Source organism: Castor canadensis, chromosome 2 (genome assembly GCF_047511655.1).
Source record: "Castor canadensis chromosome 2, mCasCan1.hap1v2, whole genome shotgun sequence".
Classification (NCBI taxonomy): Eukaryota; Metazoa; Chordata; class Mammalia; order Rodentia; family Castoridae; genus Castor; species Castor canadensis.
Window position 1 is genome coordinate 109,532,475 of NC_133387.1, and position 15,680 is coordinate 109,548,154.

Consider the following 15,680-nt stretch of genomic DNA (forward strand, 5'->3'; position numbering starts at 1 on the left):
GTCACCAAAAAAATTGGAGTGTGTCAAGGAGTGAAGACTTTTAGGGTAATTTTAAGAAGTACTGCTTACATGATTTTAATATATACCATCTGTTGATGACACAGTGCCAAGAGTGTAGACTTGGGACAGGAAAGGGAATGGAAGCCTTCAGGCCATTTTCATCATGCCAAATGGACTAATGATGTTGTGCTTATTGACATTTATGCTTTGAGATTTTTATTCTTGGAAAACTGTGGTGACTATAATTATAAACATTAAGTAAGAACAAAGACTATTTGATGTCTGCAACTTGGTGTCTTTCCCGCCAGTAATAGGGACACATTTTTCACTAGGACTATATAAAGAGGCCTGAAAGTTTTACCTACTTCATTCAGAATTTCTCTTTACCATCTGCAAAACCTTCAGAAGACAAACAAACAAAACATACAGAGGAGAAGTAAGGGAAATCTGAAACCACACTTACCAATTCTCACAAACCTCCTGAATTTAAAATGCGGCCTGGAATAAGCCAGGGTGGTAGGAAAGGTTTTGAGTTTTTGAAGTCATATCCCTACCTGCAGAGAGAACTTCACAAAAGAAATGAGAACTCAAGTCTCCCCTCCCAGGAAGTAAACAAAGCACCCTGACTTACTGAATATAACAGGTGCTTAAAACCTGCTTTTTGAACCCCATTGGCTCTTGCTTATAATCCTAGCTACTCAGGAGGCAGAAATCAGGAGGATCACAGCTTGAATAAAGAGTTCTTGACACCCTATCTTGAAAAAAATCCAATACAAAAAAGGATTGTCAGAGTGGCTCAAGTGATACAGCACCTGCCTATCAAGTGTGAGGCCCTGAGTTCAAACACAAGTACTGACAAAAAACAAAAGAAAAATTGCTTTTGCTGAAAGTCAGACTCTTTCCTTGGGCCCTCTGATGTATTAAGAGCAGGATAAAATCTTGGCATCCCTTCCTCCATTTTTCATTTGTCTTTGTCTGAGCCTTGCCTTACAGTCACCTTGGACTCCAGGAAGGTCAGGAGTTATGGCTAACATGTTTACAAAGATGGATAGAGGAAACTGCCCAATCAAAGCCTCCCCAGGACCAGTGATAACAACTTCTGTGGAACCTCTCCCAAGACAAGGACTGAGTTAATGACCCACTGGAACATACCTGTGACTGGGACTGTATCATTCTGCACACCTTTTGTCCCCTGCCTTAATTCTTTGTCTATTTAATGTTAAAGCTCATGTCTGTACCCCAAAGATGAATGAAGATGAGCTAAGTCCTTATTTTGCCTCTTATGGCAGCTCATCCCTGTCCTTCATCATTACTTTCTCTTTATTTGGCATATAGGGACGAGTGACCAGACCTGACCTGTGGAACCCCAGAAGTTGGAGTATGGGGTCAAAAACTCCGGTTTCATTACCACAGAAGACCCAAACAGTAGGCAAAGTACAGAGGCAAATGCATTGATCTTATGGGACTTTGGAAATTCTGTATTGGAATTATAATATTGTGACAATCTGAGTTTATCCAGATAATTCTTATGCAAGTGTCTTTGGAACTGCCCAGAAATTGAGAAAGCTTACACTCAGCATGGGCCACCCATCTTTCCACAACACAGGTGACTCCCATTTCTCTACTCTTAGTAAGATTAGATGAGTCCTAAAATATGTAATTAAATATCCTATTTATCCTATAAACTAATAAAAATACTTGATGATAAAAAAATTAGATGAGTTAACATAAAGTTGACATCTAATAGGCAAAAATAAAGGTTAATAATACCTAACAGTGTGATATTTTAAGGAAGATTCAAATAACTGAACAATATTCCTGTAAAAATTCCCTTCTGTTCTCATGTACATATGCATTTTCGATTAGTATGAGCTAACTGAGTTGAAAATACTTTCATCTTTGTCACAGAGGAATATGTTTCCAATATAATTTTAGTTCTAAAAACTTTTTGGAATATCCTTAAATTGCTTGACCAATTGTAAACTGCTAATTGAAAATATGACTTAATATAGAGAATTTGTTTACTATTAGGGCTCATTGTCTTTAAAATTGAAATTTTTATTTATGTTTTTCCAAATAGAAAGATAATAGCATAAAATAACTTGAAATCTTTCAAGACCAAAATGTATTACATTAAAACATGATTTTATGGTAGATGGAGAATTTTTTTAAAGTTGCTTTAAGAATAAAAATTAAAGATCTAAATTTATTGCCTATAAAATCATTACTCAAATGAGTGCTAATGAATGATGTGTGGGCAGTCATATACTGTGGCATTTAATTTGTGTTTGCTATATTTAAAAGATATATGTAATGTTTTTAAATATTGACATATAATATGACAGGCATTACTTTTTTGCAAGTTTTTAAGTTGTATGTATATTTTCATTATCATATTATGTTATTCTGGGGGTGCACTGTGACATACAAAAGTGCTTACAATGTATCATAGTTAAATTCACCCCTTCCATTATTTTTTTTTCCCCCTACTTCCTCACATTCTTGGAATAGTTTCAACAGGTCTCATTCTCCATTTTCGTACATGAGGACATCATATTTCCACCATATTCACTCTCTTACCCCATTTCCTTATATATTCCTCCTCCTCACTGGTACTAACACCCAGACAAGACCTGTTCTCCTTTTATGAAAAAAAGGACCTGCTCTCCATTAATGAAAAAGGACATTTTTGTTTAAGATAGTTATACAGAAATTATAGTTGTGACATTTCCATTTATATATATATATATGTACAATATATAAAATTAATTTATTATGTATAATATATGTTAATATATTACCATATATTAACATATGTAATTTATATATATATTATATATATTATATATATAATAACCTGTATTGGTTGATCACCTCTATTTTTCTCCTTTCTACGTTAGTTCCTTCTTATGGTGATTTTAACAGGTTTAAAAATTCTACATTCATTCATATCAACCATATAGAAAATAGAAAACACTGAACAGTTTTCGGTTGGGGGAAAAAGGAGTAGAAATGGAGTGGACGGGGGTTACATTGATTTAAGCACAATGCATGTACAGGTGTAATACCAAGTGCATATTTTTCCCCAATAAAAACAGATTACTAAAAAAATGGAAGGTACAGTAGCTTTTTCAAAATTATTTTAGAAATCAAAGAGCAAAATTGAGAGACACAAGAACAGATGACTTTTGGCAAGTAGGTGTCCCTTATTCAGTGTCTTTTCTGTTGCACATTACATTTGGGCTAGTTTATCTTTGAGGAGGGAACACTTTTTGCTTTCTTCTCTTCTTGTCAGTTCTCAGGGCTTGCAGAGTAAACTGACAAAAGACTAAGTAGCAAGAGAAAAAATAAACATATTTAATTATGTTTGTGTACTGGAGATTCAAAAGCAAATGTGACCCACCCCATTGAAAAAATAAAAATAAATAAATGAATAAGTAAGTAAATAGTTGATGTGATGCAAAAATTTGGGGCATGTAACATCTTAGGAAATGATAGAGAGAGCCAGAGAAACACATCTGAGAGAGAGAGAGAGAAAAAAAATGCTTTTTGAACAAGTAAGTGGGTTCTTAGGAGAACAGACGGGAGAAAGGAAAGGTTTATGACAATGTCTGTTTAGAGAATTTCTTATCCAGATGCTGACCTGTGCTGTCTTCTTGTCTTTGGTGAAAGTAATCTTTCTGTGAAACTCCCAGAGAGGGAATTTGTGACAGCAGCATTCATTCTTTGGGGAAGCGTTGTTTTTATAAGACAAAAAGTTCAGAAAAAGCCTCTTTCTACAGCTGTTAATGCTGCAATGCCCGTGGCTCAAAATAATCCTTATGCCACTGTAGCATATTCTGGATCACAAGACTCTCATTTTTTATATTTATTTATTACACTCAACAGGTTTGCTTGTCATTTGGTACTGGTATCATCTATGCCAATTGTTCTCTAAACTGTCTGTACAACAGAATCTTCTGGAAAATTACAGACAAAAATACACATTGCCAAATCTACATCAAAGGTAATTAAATATGTTTTCAGGGAAAGGCATTGTGAGAGAGTGAGTGCCAGGAAATCAATTTTTAGAAATAACTCCCTTGGCTAGGAGGATCAGAGGTGTAGAGTTTGGAAATTGGTCTAAACTATCAATATAATTAATAGTTTCCTATTGAAATACTCCTGGTGATTGACTATTTCTATAAAGCCTATGTAATTGTGGTGATATTGTACAATTCAGAGATGGGGTGATTTTGAAACATAGATTCAATTGACAGCCATTGTGACAGCTATTTTCTCTTCAAACAACACAGTTGGATTAGATTTGGCTGAATAAACAACTTTATAATCAATGACAAAGATAAAAGAGATGGTAGGTATAAGCCACATAAAACCCTGTTTATCATAGTTGAAAAAATTGTAGCAAGAAGGAAGTTGATTTCAATGCCAGTGAAAGGAAAGTGAAGAAGCTGAAAAGAGAGGCATATGAGAAAGAATCTGCGACCTTCATAAGCAGCAGATCTTTATTAGGGAGAGGAGCCCTGAGAGGGACCCTCAGCCATCAGAGTAACTCTCTGAGAGGGGCAAGAGCATGCCTTTCTTACAGGTTGGGGATTTTAATCATCCTGTGTTGGGAAAAGGGAGGTTGGAGGGGGAGGGGCATTAGGTAAGATGCTGGGAAGGGGGATGGGAGAGGTGCTGGACATTGGGGTTGGGCAGAGCTATGCATGTTGTTTTTTTCTGGCTCTTGTATCAAAGGTAGCTATGTTTGCATTGTTTCAGTGTTTCTTGACATTCCAGCATTCCTGTCTCTTCTGGCTACTTCCTCCTGGCTAGGGGGCAGTGTGGGGGGTTGTCAAGCCTGGAGATTTTTTAGAAGCATGATGGCCTTGAACTGCCCCCCTGAGGTATCCTGGGAAATGACGGTAATAAGTTCCTGTAAAAATTTTTGGAGGATACTTAATGAGTCATGATAGGAACAGTAGAGTCAGACAAAGAAGGATGAGAGGGAACACCTGCGAAATGAGCCATGGGTACAAAGAGGAAAGAATATTAGTAGGGTGTGAGGGTGTTAGCTGTTGTGCCCTATCCCTGAGATTTTTTTATCCTGCCTTTAACGATGCCAGACTTATTGGTGAAGAAACAACTATCCTCTCCTAGAAAGAGGCATAGCCCACCTTTTTCAGTTATGAGGATATCAAATCCCCTCCTGTTTTGAAGGCAAGGTCACAATGGAAAAATAAGGGGTCCCAGAAGAGGGAAGACCCACGGCATCCACTTAGCCCAGGAAGACCACTGTCCCAGATGTCTGTTGTTCCTTGTTGGAGATTGGCATTGAGTTGGAGAAGTCTTTTAGCAGCATCATGAACAATCCTGGACTGGCTGACATAAAATCAGCATTGACATAAAAACAGCGTTCTTTGGATATTTAAAAAAAATTATTCATTTATTCACATGTGCATACATTGTTTGGGTCATTTCTCCCTCCTGCTCCCCTCCCCCTCTCTCTCCCCCTCTTCCCCCCTCAGTTCCAGGCCTTTATCACTAGTTTTGTTGAAGAAAAGACACAAGCCTAATAAGGAAGACAAAGCATTTTTGCTAGTTGAGTTAAGGATAGCTATACAGAGATATTCCTAGCATTGCTTTCGTGTACACCTGTGTTATTACCTATGTTGATTCATCTCTAACTGATCTTTACACTGGTTATGGACATGGTTTTGAGTGGCATGCTGTATAAAGGAATGTAGCCTTCTGGAGATAAAGTGAGACATGCAGTTAAATACATATGAGTTATCAACATAAGAAGGAAAACCAAGGGATCTTGGGGTACAGACCTTGGCTATAGGTTTAAGTAGACAAAAGAACTGGGGGCAGGGGACAAACATATGTATAGTAAAGTGTTCCAATCACAGGTGTGGCCTGGTTGGTCATTACCTCAGTCTTTGTTTTGGGAGAGGGTCCAGAGTTGTTATCTGGAGGGTGTTCTGTAAAAGCATTTAAGCCTAAAACTAGAGACGCCTTTATCAAGTAGAATACAGAGGAAGTAAAAGTCAGAATGCTCCCAGTTAAATAGACTGCCTAAGGGAAAATAACTCCATGAGCATGGACTACTAAAAAGATAAGTTTGGAGCCAGCAAAAATAATTTGTTTTTTTTTTTTTTTGCTTAAATGGAAGTCCTTGGCCAAAAATATGAATTTACCTTCTGTCAGAGGTGCCTGCAAGGGCTTGAATGTCCAATAGCCCTGCATAAGTTCGCTTCTTTGAAACCTCTCAGCTTTAGTAACTTTTGTGAGGTCTGGCATAGGTAAGTCCATCTAGATTGTGACAGCTTTCCCCTCTTGTCTCCAAACTGTCTATGAAGAGTCTCCTCTGATGATTTTGTCAATTTACCATTCTGGTTAATGAGAATCCCTCGGTGCAAGAAAGATTTTCCTGGATGTTCTCGGCATTGGAGGTGAAGCTTCAGGCAGGTCAGATGGTAATCAGTGCCAATTAAGACCCATTTGGCTAAATTATAAGCAACAAAAGAGGTTTAGAAGAAGTGGGCATACCTGGCATCCATTTTTAGTTCTGTCTGGACAACAGATGATATCCTGACATCTTAAAAATGCTGCAGAATATCAAGAGATAACAGTTAAAGCAAATATCTAAAAGGCCAACTCAATTGAAAAATAGATACTGGGTAGAGTTATTTTAGGGGTTTAATTGCAAATGCTTCGAAGAAGGACCCAGACTGAGAATGAAAAGACTTAGAATAGCCATGGATAAAATGCTGAAAAATAGTTTGGGAATTGTCAGAACATTTAGTTATTTTCATTGCAGATCACATTTTTAGGAAAATAATCATAACTGACAGTATTAAAACAGCAGCACTAAATGCTTCTTGTTATAATTAGGAACACATGGACACAAGCTTGCAAAAGTCTAGCATTGTTAACTTTAGATCTCTTACAAGTTAGCAGGACAATGTCTGTGATCCCAAATAGCCTTGTTTTCTAATGTACAAGAACATTTTATATATATACAGTAATACTGATTTGACTAAAACTAATATAGGCCAGGTTTTAAGTAGCAGGATTGGCCAAATGGCAAGGTTTTTCTCAATGTTACTGATTACAGCACATCTTCCAAAAGTTTTATTAACCATTTTATATGTCAAAGGTTTAGATGTAATGATTTTGGATAAAAGAGAACTTTAGCTGGTCAGTTAAATGTAATGCTTTCGGAAAAAAAGAGAGCCTTAGATAATCATTTTACATAAACTGACACTTTTAACTTTGCAAATGTTTGTACAATACTTAGATAAATAGATACAGAACACAGTTATATGGTGGTCATATAAAGAACTTTGCATAAGCAAATACATAAATGAATTCTGATTTAGTAGTTTTTAAAGCTTGACAAGATCAATCGTAAACACAAGTAATTACTTTGATAAAAATCTTTCCCTGTAACAGTTTTTACAGATGTTACTCAGAGCAGAACAATATTAAGATAGCCTTGTAATTTTATGGGCAAAGAGAATTAGATTTTAGTTTGACATGACCCTAGAAAATCTTTTAGGCAACTCTTTGATTATAATCAACTTAACTTTGTCACACACTGAAATTTTATCATATACTTTTAGGACTTACTCAGGGCTTTCATACAGCATTCTGAAATGGTTTGTCCTTACTCCTCTTTTCCATATTTGGAACAATCTTTAGGATAAAAAGCTCCCCCCCCCTTTTTTTTTTGCACAAAATTCTTTCTCATTTAAAAGTACTCTTTTTTCCCTTTAACTTTTCCCCAAGCATATACTCAATACCTATCTATATCCTTTTTACTTTTTAACTTTGTAAACTTGTTTTTAAAAATAACTTTTATAAGAATTTTAAATTTAAATAAAATTATTTTTTCTAATTAGCCTTATATTTTTCCTATATAGACCTATATAGAAAGGTAATTTTTTACTGTTTTTATATAATACATAACTTACAAAAACACCATTTGTTAATAGATCTAATTATAAAAGAACTGAATGTAAATTACACTTGCACAGGATGAAACAAATTAAGGTTACTCTCCACAAAATAATGCCTGAATTTTAGTTAGACCTGATTGACATAAAACTTTGAAAAGTGGGTTTTTCTTAAAAGTAGCATCAGAAGAGGTGGGGGAGAGAAGACAACAGAAGCCTTGTATTTCTTTACATTAACTCTATAAGAATCATCCTAAAGATGCCTAAACACATGCATATATAAAAGAGTTTTAAATTAGGCATGCCATAAATGTCAATTTAAGCATGCATACATTTAAGAGCTCAAGAACATTAAAAATCATCTAAGTAGCCATAACTACATTGATGAGCTATTTTCTAAAACTTTTAGGAGCAGATTGAGATGTGTCTCATTCTGTTCTTTTAGGACACATTTAGGGCAGCTTGACAGCTGAGGCAAGAGTCAATTCTAGGGAAGTGTTTTGAGTCAGTTTCAGTTTCTAGTAAGATTTTTGTCTCTAATAAGTTAATCAGATAATAGACATACACAAAATATACACAGTGAAACACAAAACAATTACATTAATTTTGAGTGCACTCATAGATACTGAAGGCTTTACATTTACCAATTGAAGGTAGGTGTTTTTAATAATCTCTAACAATAGTTTACTTTAGGCTACAATAGCTTTGTTATTAGCCAAACCTTTAAAGTAAATTTAGGGAGCCTAGTTTTGGTGTAGGGTAGGTATCCCATATACTTTTTGAATGCCCTCCAGCCTGTGTGTGCAATGAAGCTGAGGGTATGGGTCCATAATCCTAACTGTATGGTGTCTCGGCCAGGGGAGTGAACAGGCCAGCCCAGGGTCACTGCTTGCAGTGAGCTGGATATGACCTGAGTTATCCCCTAGTCTTGACATATCTGCAATGGGAAAATTGCCCATCTCAAAGGCAAGACTTAAAGGAGAAAGCTATTAGTAGAGTGTTTAGGCAGACTTAGAGGCTTAGTTTTAGGTGGGAGACTAGGAGGTCAGTATAGGAAAGTAGCTTCAATCATTAGCCATATGTTATTTGGATTTTTAATTGATTTTATGGCTATAGTCCTGGGACCATGTGAGTCACTCAGGATGTTGAGAGAATCCTACTTGAGTAGGACTTTTTTTTTTTCTTTTCTTTTATCTGTCCTTTTTTTGTCTTTGTTTTCCTTACCTGGAGGGCCAGTTCAGGAGAGGAGACATGAGTAGGCTATGGAGTGGAAGGGGTGAAAGTAACCTCCATTATGGCTGAGATAGATTTAGAGAGAAGTATTTTAAAGTTACATATTATTTTTATCTTGTGAGATGAGAAAAAAAGGAAAAGATGGCATAGAGCTGGGTTGAAGTCAGAAGAGGAGGTTTTTAATGATAATGTAGCTTTGGATGGTAAGGAAGACAGTTTTTGGAGGGTTTTTTATTTGGAAGGAGGATCTGTACAGACTTACAAGACTGACAGAGAGCGGGTTTGAGTGGAGATAAGTGAAAGCCTTATGTATGGGACCTCAGATCATCTGCCATAAGCATTGGAGAAATTTTTTACAATAAAATAGTTTTTGTGAGCCCCAGAGTCTGAAGCTTTTGTAAGTAGATTGTCCTTTGGGGACTTGGATGATTTTTGACCCATTTTGTGGATTGGAAATCAAGAGTTGAAAATCAAGACAATTCCAGTTGGACAATTCCAGTGGGACGTGTGGTCTGAAACTGAGGTGATTCCCATGGGACCTAGACTGAGATTGAGAGGTGGTGAGCAGTCCCCATAGTGGCCCTACCCAGTAGGACAGACCTATTCAAAAGTGGAGCATTCTCACTGTTAACTGATAGCCTACAAGTGTGTGCATCTGGATATTTTCCAGGGTTCCCCAGAAAATAGCAGGTGAATCCACACAGTGATGGATGAAGGGAGTCTCTCACCTGGCCGGGGCTTCCATGGTGCACAATAAGACTAGTGAGAAACCCAGATAAAGAGAAGAACTCACCAAAATTTGAAATCCGTGTTAGGAAATCCGGTGATGGAAGATCGTCTCTAGTGGAGCCATCAAAGAAAGGAAAGAAAGAGAAGGGTAGGAGAGTGGTGAGAAAGGAGAGGGACAGTGGGGATGGGGGAGGAAGACTCCAGCCTGTATTTAGGGCCCAAAAGTGAACCTAGGAAGAGCTGCTGCTGTCCAGTGCTTTTCAGGTCATGACAGCAGAGAGTTGGAGTCAAACCTACATGCCCCAGCAGTTTGATCTGAGGTAGAAGAAAGCCTAGAGATAGCCTCTTGCCATTTTCCATTTCTCACGATACAGTTATCATGATTTTGGAGGACATTGTGAATAAAGGTTTTAAATTTGGGTCATTTAGAGGAATTATCTAATTTGTGTTGAGGTCAAATTTTTGGAGAAAAATGGGTTTTTTGATTTTAGATTGCCCTTTAGGCTCAGTTTAGTAAGATTGTGTAAAAGACAACCCAAGGGTGAGTCAGAGGAATCTTTGAGTGGGTGTTGCCTTTGGCCAAGGTTAGGAAGGTTTTCTTAGGGTGTCTCCCAGAAAAAACTCACAAAACCGGAAAAATGAATGTGGGACAGTAGGCAGACATCTCTAACCTATGTAGCCAGGGGCCAGACTTACTGGGGGCCAAGTGGTCAGAAGGTGAGAGGGAGAAATAGGGATACCTAAGGTGAGAATGGCTGGAGTCCAACACACCAAGGTGCCATAGAGTGCTGGATGGCGAGGCCAGGTCCTACCTCTCCCTGTAGAAATCAGAGCTGGTGTTGAGTGTATGTAGTGGAATTGGTGAAGGGCTCTGTAGGAGGTTGCAAAGGAATGGGAAGTTAGGGGCATAAATATGACCAAAAGGTCAGGCCCCAGAGCAATGTGGCTATTAGGTAGAAAAGGGCAACTAACAATACTTTTTTTGGGCTCAAGTCCAATCAGAAGGAGTGGTTACACCTAGTCCTAAGCCAACAACAATTGTCAGTAAGATGGGGGGGGCTCAGAAGAAAATATAGTAGTGTTAGAATCATATAGAGGATAGTGAAGAGGGAAAGAAGGGAGAGAAAGAATGAGAGAGAGGTTCAGAGAGAGGTCGGGCTGTTTGGGGTTGGAGGCAGGCAATGGTCGCATCCCTCACAGGAATTTAGGTACCTCTTAGCTGTAATGCATCTGAATCAAGCCCAGACCAGAGAAACCATGGGGGTGCACCATTGACAGTATGAGGATAGCCAAGGAGTTGTGGTAACCCAAGAAGGGCATTCCCCACACTCGAAACTCTCTCTCGGGTATTGGCACCAAATGGAAGGAAAGTGAAGAAGCTAAAAAGAGAGATACACTGAGAAAGAATCTGCGACCTTCATAAGTGCAGGCATTTATTAGGGAAAGGAGCCCTGAGGGGGACCCTCAGCCATCAGAGTGACAGTTTGAGAGGGGTGAGAGCATGCCTCTCTTACAGGCTGGGGACTTTAAACATCCTGTGGTGGGAAAAGGGAGGTTGGAGGGGGATGGGCATTAGGTAAGATGGAAAGGAGTACCGGACATTAGTGGGAAGGCCACTGGGGTTGGGCAGAGCTATGCATGCTGTTTTTCTCTGGCTCTTGTATCTGAGGTAGCTATGTTTGCACTGTTTGAGTGTTTCTCAACATTCCAGCTGCCAGCATCTAGAACCTATTTCCTTTTCCAAAGCTTTTTAGCTCTGATTCAAGTCTTTTGATTGCTTCAGTTGTTTCCTATAGAGACACAAACCAATTGGAAAGGAAAAGAGATGATCATGTTTCCTACTTTTAAGTGCTAATGTTCTTTGTCTTGTTCCTGAGCCAAATCTCTTCTTACAGAATGAATTATATCTGTGCATTCTTCCCTTTTTTGAGAGATCTTGAAAGGTGAAGATGTTATTTCACCTCTTTCAAAAATTAGTTGTTTGTGCAATAGTAGAGCTTAAGTCATTATAAACTTATTTTATTCTAGAATCTAAAATGTCCATGGAGAAAATCAGTGCCAGTGTCCATTCTGTCATCACTCCTAACCTCATCACAGTTAAGATGATGTCAATAGGAAGAGTTCACACATCATGACTGCCAGTGGACATAGGCATGGCCTGTCCAAAAATGAATCAGATGCCACATAGCTGTGAGGTTCCACATCATGCCCCAAAGCCTTTATACCTGAGATGAAATGCTTCTAGCTTTTAAGAGTCTAAGAAATGTGTGTTGGCCCAGTCATAACCCAAGCAGTCTTTTACCCTTCTGTGTGTAGCTAACTAGAATCTGGAGCTGTGTGTCACCTCCTCAGTCACTGCCAGAGCAACATAACTAGGGTTGTAAATGTCTTATCAGTTACATAAAATAATTGTCCCAATTCATTGTCCCAATTCAGGCAAACTCAAATAACTGGGTTGTTATTTCTTCTTTTTAAAATGAAAACACAATTAAAAATAAAGATTCAAATAATATGTATCTTTTTAGTTCCGAAAGAATTGGTTTACTGTTGGTATTTTATATAATTGTGCTGTTTAAAAGGTTATGGACACCCTGATAACTACAACTTAAAAATGTGCACTGACTAATTTAGATTTGTGAATTTAAAGTTAAATAATGATTCATCTGTGCATCTTTTTGGGTTATCAGAGAAAACTATAAGTACAAAATATATTTTAAGTAGGTATAAACTAGAAAGTGTATCAAATATATTAAATTTAGAATTTTTTTCTTGTCGATGAAATTCAAATTTGTGTGCTAGAAATTAATGTATCTTTAACTACAAATGGATTTTAAAGGTGACTATTTAACACAGTATAAATTAGATGAAGTATTCAAATGCTCATTTGAAGTGATTGCTAAAATAGAGAGTAAATAGAATAGTTAGTAAGTTGGATGTTAAAGATTAATCAAAATCTCTTTTTGTAGATAACTGGAACACTAATTGTTTAAAGCAAAAGCATAGCGCTGATTAGACTGGTGTGAGCAAAATAATTCTTGAGGAGGGTATGAAGATCTTACATCACAACATGTATAAGGGATCTGTGATCCAAAATAAGATATTTACCCCACCAAGAATCTGGAAGCAAGGTCAAAAATTTTTCACCATCTGAACATAGTATAATTAACTAGAAGAAGTCATATTTTTGCAAAGATCCAAAGTTATCATAAAAAGTAATGTGTTGTGTTATGCACCAGATAATGGGTTAAGAGCTTGCCTCTATTTATGTACTTGAAGTTTCATAACAACCCTGTAGGACCAGATATTACCAATCATTCCCATAGAAAAGATGGCAAACAAAAAGCTTAGTGAGGTGAAATAAATATCCTCAAATACCCAACTTCCCAACACTGGCTTAAATCATTGTCTGGTTCCTCCAGTAGTAAAAACCCAGCACTTCATGTCAATCTAACAAAGACAAGCAGGTTCTCACAGACAATAAGAGGACCATCCTCCCTTTATATCATCATATCATCATGGGAGCAAGGCATATCTTCCAAGTACCCCACACTAGTAGTTTTCCGTCAGTATCTCTGGGAGATTGGTTCCAGGATGTTGAAACTCTTTATATACATTGCATGGTATTTGCATATTACCTGCACACATCCTCCCATGTACTTTCTGCTGCTGACCTTAAGGTTTCAGAAAGCATATTTACTGGCAGATTGGATCCACTTCAAGAATGGGAAAGTGAGTTGATATCTTTCCCAGTATTTCCCAGTCTTGGAACAGCTATGATTTCCTGGAATTTCATTAAACAGGCTTAACGTTTTCTCAGATCAGTAAATTTCCACATGTTCCTCTTGGCTGTAACTTTCTCTGTACAACAGAGTCAAGAAGAGGCTAGAGTAGGATCAGGGAATGGATATTTCTTCATGAAATGTGCAAAAGTGAGTCCTAGTTGGTAGAAAGTTGCTGCACCAAGCAAAGAAAAGACTAGTGTTGGCCAATGTGCATGGACGCATGCATTTTAAATTGGATGCCAAAAGTTAGGTAAGAATTCTTGGAGAACTAGAGAAGGAGATTTTGGAGGTCAAATTTTTTTTAAGGACAAGGAAAGACAGTTTCAAATAACATATTGTTTCTTGGAACTGAGTGCTGGTCCACTTTGCATTATGCATTCATTCCTTAGCTCATTCATTCATTCATCCACTCCCAAGAACTTTACTTGGGTCTTGTTCCAGATATAGGGTATCTGGACCAGTGACTGGTGTGCTTCTTGCTCTTAGGAAGAGTTTTAAGGAACCTCTCAACAGTGTTGGAAAGCTACAGAATCCCCATGCATTGGCTTCTAAACTGCCTACCCTGACACAGCACAGGCCACTGCTTCTTTTATTGAGAATGAAGCAAAGTATTACACCACATGGACAGGTGGCGTAAGTGCCCCCTGTGCATAAGGAACCTGGGGTGTTATGTCAGGATGTCAGTGAGGGCTGGCATGCAGCATTAGCTCCATATTTGCATTTTGCGGGATTACATAAATTCTTCCCCAAAGAATGAAGCTCAAATCCCATGACCCCTGTCCACACAGAGTGAGTGCCCCAGGATCAGGCTTACTATCACTGATACTCTCATTTTCACAGTAATGACTGAAGGAGACCAGATTCCTCAATTTCTTCTACCCTTAGGTGGGACAACTTGCCAACTCCAACCAGCTTTGGTATGTGAGCTGAATGCTGTATGAATACCATACTGCACCTAAAAAGTTTTGAGCTAAGGGACAGAAATGTCCAATGTGCAAATGTCCAAAATGCAAGGTAATTTGAAGTGGAACTTAGAGGCCAGAGTGTGGACAAGGATATGGAATGTAAATCAGCTTACAACAAAGGCACCTGCACACCCATGTTTATTGCAACATTAGTCACAATAGCCAAGCTATGGAAACAGCCAAGTTGCCCCACTACTGATGAGTAGTAGCCACATGTTCTCTCTCATATGTGGAATAGAGACCTAATAAAAATAAAGCAATATTATGAAAAACTGGTCACACTAAGGGGTAGTCACAGAGGGAGGGAGGGTAAAAGAAGGAAGTTAAGAAGGTGAATATGGTTGATGTACTCTTTATACAAGAATGAATATAGAATTTTTAAGCCTGTTGAAATCACCATAAGAAAGAGACTAAGATGGAAAGAAGAAAAATAAAGGAGATGAAACAATTCAGGTTATAATACATATATGCAAGGAAATGTCTCAAGAAAACTCCCTGTGATGCTATCTCCAACAAAAATGTCATTTTTTTTTTCTTATACAAATTCGGAGAACAGGAGGGCAGAACAGGGTAAGCTTGGGGGGGTTGGTACCAGTGGAAGGTGGGAGGGAGTGGGAAAGGGTGTATGAGGGTGGATATGGTGGAAATACTGTGCACACATGTATGTAAATGGAAAAATGAGACCTGTTGAAACTCTTCCAAGAATGAAGGGAAGGGGAATAAAGGAGAGTGGTGGAGGGGATGAATTCAAGTATGACATATTTGATATAAGAACTTTTGTAAATGCAACTATGTACCCTCACCCAGCACAACCATGAAAGAAATTTGAAAAAAAAGAATATGTAGTGCTTAGAAAGCAGCAAGCAAGAACCCATAGATTAAAATGAGATTCTAGTGTATTCACCACTAGCAATGGCAAGAATTTGCCTGACATTGCAATGGGAAGTAGATTCCATGTGCCCTAGAGATGCCCTGTGTGCATGGCCAAACAAAGTATAGTCCTGGGATAGAAGATGTGTTGGGTCCTT